Source organism: Bombus pyrosoma, linkage group LG17 (genome assembly GCF_014825855.1).
Source record: "Bombus pyrosoma isolate SC7728 linkage group LG17, ASM1482585v1, whole genome shotgun sequence".
Classification (NCBI taxonomy): domain Eukaryota; kingdom Metazoa; phylum Arthropoda; class Insecta; order Hymenoptera; family Apidae; genus Bombus; species Bombus pyrosoma.
This window is the reverse complement of record NC_057786.1, coordinates 4593628-4600907: the sequence shown is the minus strand read 5'-3', so window position 1 is coordinate 4600907 and position 7280 is coordinate 4593628. Positions and strand designations below refer to the sequence as shown.

General features: G+C 39.8%; 1 pseudogene; it reads left to right on the top strand.

Moving 5' to 3' along the window:
- Nucleotides 1-5959: 5959 nt before the first annotated feature.
- Nucleotides 5960-7100, top strand: LOC122577094 (annotated as a pseudogene).
- Nucleotides 7101-7280: the final 180 nt, after the last annotated feature.

The window sequence follows — 7280 nt, the reverse complement described above, 5'->3', positions numbered from 1 at the left end:
GATTGCGAAGAGAAACAAGCGGCGCGATAGCGCTCGTCATATTTGTTATTTTATGAAATACATCTATATTATTATACGGACTGTTAGTTTATAAATATTTTAAGTTTTGTTGAATATAAATTATTGGGAAGATAGCAATGAAATACAAAACCAGTAGAGTCTTTTCGACTCAAAATCTTGGGACTCAAACGGTTAATAACTTCATGTATAGCTTTCCTGCTAATGCATTTAATTCCATTGTTATTGTAGATAGCTTTTAATTTTCACTCTTTATTGCATCATTTTTCCAAGTTCTAGTTCCGTTCGCCTACATTCCAATCTAATCTCACATCTATTAATATACCACATTTTGTCCTAGCTTCAACTGCTATGTTTTCAACAAGCTGCAATTTCCCATACATGTCCTTCGGTAGTAGAGATTCTACTTTATGCCAGCCCTCACTCTCACCAATCCGATAAGTCCAAGTATTTCCACGTATTTCCAGAAACCCTTGTCCTTTCTAGCCAGATCCGCTACATTCCACAGCAACAGATCATTTCTCGCCTTCTGTCATTCGCTCGTCCCAGTCGCCTCTTTTATCTCCATCGGTATCCGTCTCTTTACAAAGAATTGGCTCGTCTATCTAACTGTTTGTTAACGTGATCGCGACGAGACGATCCATGGTGTGACTGAGTGAACGAAGATCGTAAGCAAGTCTTTACTACGATTAATAACGACGCCACGTTTAACGTTAGAATTCCCTAAGCCTCTTACGGAGATAGGAGATAGATAGATTAAAAGGCAATGTTAAAAATTTAAAAGAGAATATTAACTCATAGATTGGAATATTAGCGTAAACCGTTCGAAGGTTGCAGAGTAAGTATCTCGTCCAGAAAATGGTCGTTTAAAGTTTGGATGGGTGTGAGACACGCGGATGGGCTGCCTAAATAATCAGGAAATTACATTGGTGGTGATCTGGTCAACGTGATGAAATATAGTCTTTGCGGGAAGAGCAAGTGACCACCTGCGAACACTTTCTATTACCGTGCATATCGAGATCAGCGAGTGACAGATACCGGAATCAGCGAGTCTTGTCCAGTGGTCGTAGCAAACAATAAACCCTTATTTAACCACTCTGAATCGAACAAGCATAACAGGAGTATAAAGCAAGAAGCGAATGTTCTGAAGCTGCATGTTAATGAGGAAGGTGGAAATGGCTTCATAAAGTTATTGTTGCTAAATGAGCCGGAATTTCTCGGACTGATAAGTATAAACGAATAAATAAATGAGTGTATAAATATATAAACGAATAGAGATATAAATAAGTAAAACTGTAAAGCTATAGTTATGGAAGAAAACACGTAAATGAAATTTGAGCTCAGTGTGTTTGGGATTTTGAGCGGCCGTCCGTTTATGGCTCGAACAGAGCTCCCTTCAGAGGTTAGGAAAAAAAATCCAGGGAAAACCCCCGGCCGGGAAGGCACGATGGACGGACGAGTCTCAACGGCTGGTGGGGAATATCAAGAAAATACTAGGACAGTCATCAGCAGAGCGTCGTACCGTGCGAGTGACATACTGGAGTCTCAACAAGATCTTACAACCGTCGTGTTCAGAACATCAAACTCTGCTTGTATACAACAACAAGTGCAAATAAAGTGCCAAATTACACTGTTAGTGTCGATCTATTAAACCTTCACCATCTTGAGCGTTAATTCACTCAAGGTTCGCGATATCGGCCGATCGGTTGGACCTGACCGGTCGCTCTTTAGTTGATAATTCGCAACACAGTGTACGGATGCGATCTTCGATGAAATCACGATTAGATTAACGCGGAACACCATTTTTTCTGATAATAATACTAAAATCAATAAGTAAAATCAATAATTATTATTATATTTCGATTCATTGTTGATACGATGCAGAGGATAATTTAATTTTTACAAAAAAGAAATATCGTTATAAATATTATAGGCTCCCATTTTATTAAATTGCTTTTGTATTTATAATTTATTTACATACCATCTAAACCATTTACATGTTTGTAGACTTGATATCATTCACACTGTACCGTTCTTCCTGTTCGATTATTCGTTCTCGCTATCTGTCTTTCCACACTTCTTTCAATCAAACCATCCTCATTATAATCTGTTTCATATAATCTCGAGTATTCGTAGGTCTTAACGTCTACTAACATTTCGTCGGCCTCTCTTTATATACTTTGCACATTTATCTAATTATTTATCTAATTATTTATCTAGTAGCTCATTAGTTATTATATGGTCTATTCCTACATACTTCTACGTATGATGTCAAAGTTCTTCCATCATCGTGCAAACACTACATTTCACGTATTCTTTGTCTATTTCTGTATCTGCTATCCTCGACTTAATCGTACGTCTACCAGGACTGATCGATGTGGACAGCGGACATGCTGTTAGTGCGTCAATCTTTCAAGAAAATTTTGAATGTACCTGTTAATTCTTAACGCATACCTGTGGCCACCTTTCACGATCCATTCTGATCACTCCCGGTAAATGGTTGATGACTCTAATCCTTGCTTGTATTTGTATGTTCTGTATTATTTTCATACTCGTCTTCATAAATATGTTCCGTACCCTTTCCGCTTTCTCTCATCTTTGCCAGTATCCTAATACCTGCGCTGCATACAGCAACCCCGACTTAACCGATGTGTGTATCAAATACTCTTTGCTTTTTAATGTATCTAGTCCCGCTCTCGCAATCGTGCTCCAAGTAGCGTTTATCACCTTCTCACATTTACTCGCTTGTGGCGCTATGTGTCTTCTGAAGGAGTTTCTCGAGGAGAACCAACAGCCAGACTTATATCAATCCATTACTTCTAACATTTCCCTGTTTAGTTCACGTCTTTTCAGGCTTTTACTTCTTTCTCGCGTGACAAAAATTACTAATTTCGTCTTGTCTGTATTTATCTCTGCTTCATTTTTCATATCATATTTTTGAAGGTTTTTCAATATTTTTCTCAGTCCTTCCGTCTTTACATATTAATGTTTTCTCTATCACTGTACCTCCTATACAATTCCCTTCTCATTTCCCTTCCCACTTCCCTTCCGACGTTTAAAACTCTTTCATTAGACCCTGCTCTGTCTTTGCTGTATTTACTGTTCATTCGCATTTTCCTCTTATCATCTTAATCATCCGCAATTCCGTACAGCATTAATTTTTTGTTTACTTTATCGAAGCTACGTACAGTTTCCCTTTTTTCCTCTTTAGTTTATTATTCCTAAACGCGTTCAGTGCGAAGACGTGATTCTTCGATTTTCTCTTCTCGATTGGGAAGCCGTCTGACTCTTTCTCCAAGACCTTCCTTTCTTCCATCCACTTTCCTAACTCTGTATTCAACGCTGTTGCCAAGCTCATATAACCTACATTTAAAAGCGAAGTGAGCAAATTATAGCTTTCATTCAATCATTTGCTACTGCTCTCGTTCTCCACATCACATTCATGATGTTCATCCACTCCTCTTCAGGCAATTTCTTAATGAATTCAATTATTAATCCCTCTCTCCCAGTTGTCTTGTTTTCTTCAATGTGATCCTCTCCCCTTACTACAACTAAAAAATATAAGGAATATCAAAATGAAATTTACATTGAAAACGGTAAAACTGTAATTACTTTCTCATCATATACAATGCAACCTATTTTATGTTTGTTTAATAGTTATTTATGTTAGTTTAATAGTAATTCTTTAAATTTTAAATTGCCATAAATTTTTATATTAATATTTAAATTTTTTAAATTGTCATAAAACAATATTAGATCTATACTTTACTTAAATATATATGGGGGATAAGAAATAATGCTGACATTATAGCCCGTCATAATTGTCAAACATAAAAAAAATAACCGACGATAATGAAGGATAACTGATGATTTTACTCAATTGATAACTCTGCCGCATCAGGATGTAGTACTTTATTATTCTCTTGTTTACATGATTTTAACCTTAATTCTAATGTATATCGAACAGATATTAGCAATAATCTAAAAAACGTACCCTCGTCTGTGCATGATCTTGAAATATTTCTGGTATTCTGTTTCTAAACTGTTTAAAATCTTTGTGTCCAATCGAGACTGCACGCATCGTTTTAGTCAGAAGACATATAAGCGGCCAGCTATGTGAGAAATGGATGCTGCAGCACTCTACATGTAGTATCGCGGACAAAAGGCCTAGGAGTTAGCGGGTGAACCACATACAATGTCGCGAGAGCCGAGGCGTTCTTCAATCGTATAGTTTTGTAAAAAGGGCCTACCTGGCCTTGGCCACGAGCGGTCGCGAAACACGTGCGTGGTGGGTCTGCGAAAAAACAAAAGATACGCGAGAGCAGTCAGTTTTTAGTTGAGAAGTCGAAGAGTATCAATCGGGAAGTCAGTGTCGAGAGAGAACGTTGAATGAGTTGTAGCGAGAGAGTACGAGTTGCGTTGTAGAGTATAGTGTTGCTAGCGTTGTCGAGAGTGTGTGGTCTACGTGAAAGAGAACGTTGGATCCGTTGTGTGGCGGCACTCGACAACACAAATACCGCCACTAACTAGCAACGGACGACGGTAGCGCAGTGGTTAGCGCCTTAGGTTACGAACGTTCGAATCCCGGCGACCGAAGTCCGATTTTTCTTCCACGATTCTTAAATAGGGAGAAAAATACTGCAGTAACCCCAACAGCAGCGCGGCATCTACAACCAGCAGCAACTAATACCACGGACTACTCACATACACAGCCACCTCAGTTGTGTCGAGAATTGTCTAGATTGTAGCGTGTTATTGCGATTAGTTGATAGTAAACTACCATCGCTTTTCTGTCTATATCTGTACAATCCATTCATTGTAAATAAATCACAAATATCAGAATATAATAACAATATATTCCATTGACGATATTACATACATGATAGGATAACTTTTGAATATTGGACAGGAAGTGTTTCTTAGGTATTTATAAATGTTCGGAACCAAGATGTATGTACTCAGTAAAGAGCTAAGCGTGAATAAATTTGCGGAAACCGAGATCAACGGAAGGCATATTTCGTTGTCAAGCCAAGGCATATAGTGTGTAGAATTCTCACACTAAAACTCTGCACGAACAGTCTTGGTAACTAGAGAGATCAAATTCTACATCCGATGTGAAAACGGGCAATCAAAGCAAATTATCTTATATATAATTGTTCGTTAATATTAAGTATGGGATAACAAAAATGTCAAATTTATAGATGAGAGTGAACATGATAACAGTGAAATACGAAAAACCGAACTCTCACACGAATTGCTAAAGGAGATGAGGCGTAGTAGTTGTGTGGTGATAGTGCTGCTGCTGGTGTAGATATCGCTGTGAGGTACTGCTGCTTTTTCTTCTCATTTAGATGTCGTGGAAGAAAAATCGGAAAACGGGCGCCGGGATTTCAACCCGGTCCCGAAAATTCGTAACCAAAGGCGCTAATTACTTTCCTCTTTTTTTATACGTGGGGAAATCCTCGCGAACACCTCGCACGAAGGTGACGGGGTAGTGCCGGACTTAAACCGACTAAAACCCCACGGTGACCATTCCGACGTTTGGCAGGAGTGTCCCGGGGCCTCTTTCGAATTACTGCCGGGGCGCTCCTTCGTCTGTCGATTTGGCCGCCAGGAGGGACCACGCCTCCTAACGCCACGAATAAAGAGCCGTCGTGCAAGTCCGAGGAGGTCCAGAAACTCCTTCGGAGTGACGACACCTATGGCGTCCTAGGGTGGCGCTCTTCGGCGGCTACCGAAGACCCCCGGTGCGGAACTCTGGACGGATGACGCTGAGGCGCTAACCACTGCGCTGCCGTCGATCAGTCATAGCTGCTGTCGAGTGCCGTCACAGGGACAGAAATTGATGACGAAATAGTAGTTTACCAAGCCTGAGAGAGGCAAGGACAATCGAAAAAGGTAATGTCCGGACGTCCGGGGAAAAAGTTCAGCATGAACCGCCATGAGAGAGAAGCACTATGATGGTGAGCCAGTTGGCTTTGAAAGCTGTCAACTGAAAGCAGTATTAGAAATGAATTGTCATTAAACCATAAAGTGCTAGAAATTGTAACAACAGATGATGTGTTTAAGAAAGCCCAGCCATTTGGCAAAGAGAATTAAATGCCAAGTGCTAATGTGGTTGACTACACACTCGATAGGGATTAAGAGTTTAATAAGGAGCATGGAAAATTGCCGTGAAACCACAAGAGCGAAACATAGTTGGCTCTAAGTATGTATTTAGAAATAAATACCCATCCCATGACACGCTAAAATATAAAAAGGCAAGACTTGTCGTTCAAGAATTTTGTCAACAGTCCGAAGAGATTCCGAACGGAATCTTTGCAAAACTCAAATCGATAAACTTGATTATTGCATTATCAGAAAACTACCAGTTACAGATCCAACATATCGATATAATATTACTTTCTCATTAACTCATTTGAAGACCTACATTCGTGCCTAAGACAAAACGTGTCAGCACCAAACACCGTTAGCAATTGCAAAGATAAATTGAGAAATTTGAGACAAGGAATGACAGAAACCGTACAATCTTTCGACTCTAGATTCCGACAACAACTCAACGAACTAAATTACGCAGTCCAAAACGAAAACGACACGCCGGTGATCGACGCGTAGCCATGGACATCGAAAGGACAGATAGCAGTAGCTAGCGATCAAAAAACCTCAACCTCGCCCAACAATTAGCAGCCGACAAAGAGCAATGGTTACGAGAATCGAATCGTGCTGCCCACCGTCAGAATCAATCAAAGAATCAATCTAACAATACTCCGCCCGTAACTGAACGAAGTGCTACCGATTTACAACCACGAGGTTTTAGCCAACCGTCAGATAACCGAATGAAATTAAAATGTTCCAAACGCTCGCGAATCCGACACACAGCCGAGATGTGCTACTCTCGAAATTTTCCATTAGACAGCCAAGGAAAAATCCCACCTCGAGTATACCAAACAGCGGAGAATCCAGAGGAAACGTTCCAAGAGTCAACTGTACCACCACCGGAAAATTATTATCAATCTTATTGCTACAGTTCTGCCCGGGCAACCGAAGTAAACAGACGTGTGCCCCGGGGTAGTGATCTGTGAATTTCCTTAGTGCTAAGTAAAATTAGCGATTAGTGATAGTGAAGAGAAGCCTAACAATGCAGCAACAGATACCAGCAATTAAAATTGCAACAAAAGGTGAAAGATATTATATAAGTAGGTCGGTAGATTTACCAGCCCTAAAGCAACAACAACAAGTTAACATTAATCAAAGTATGGACA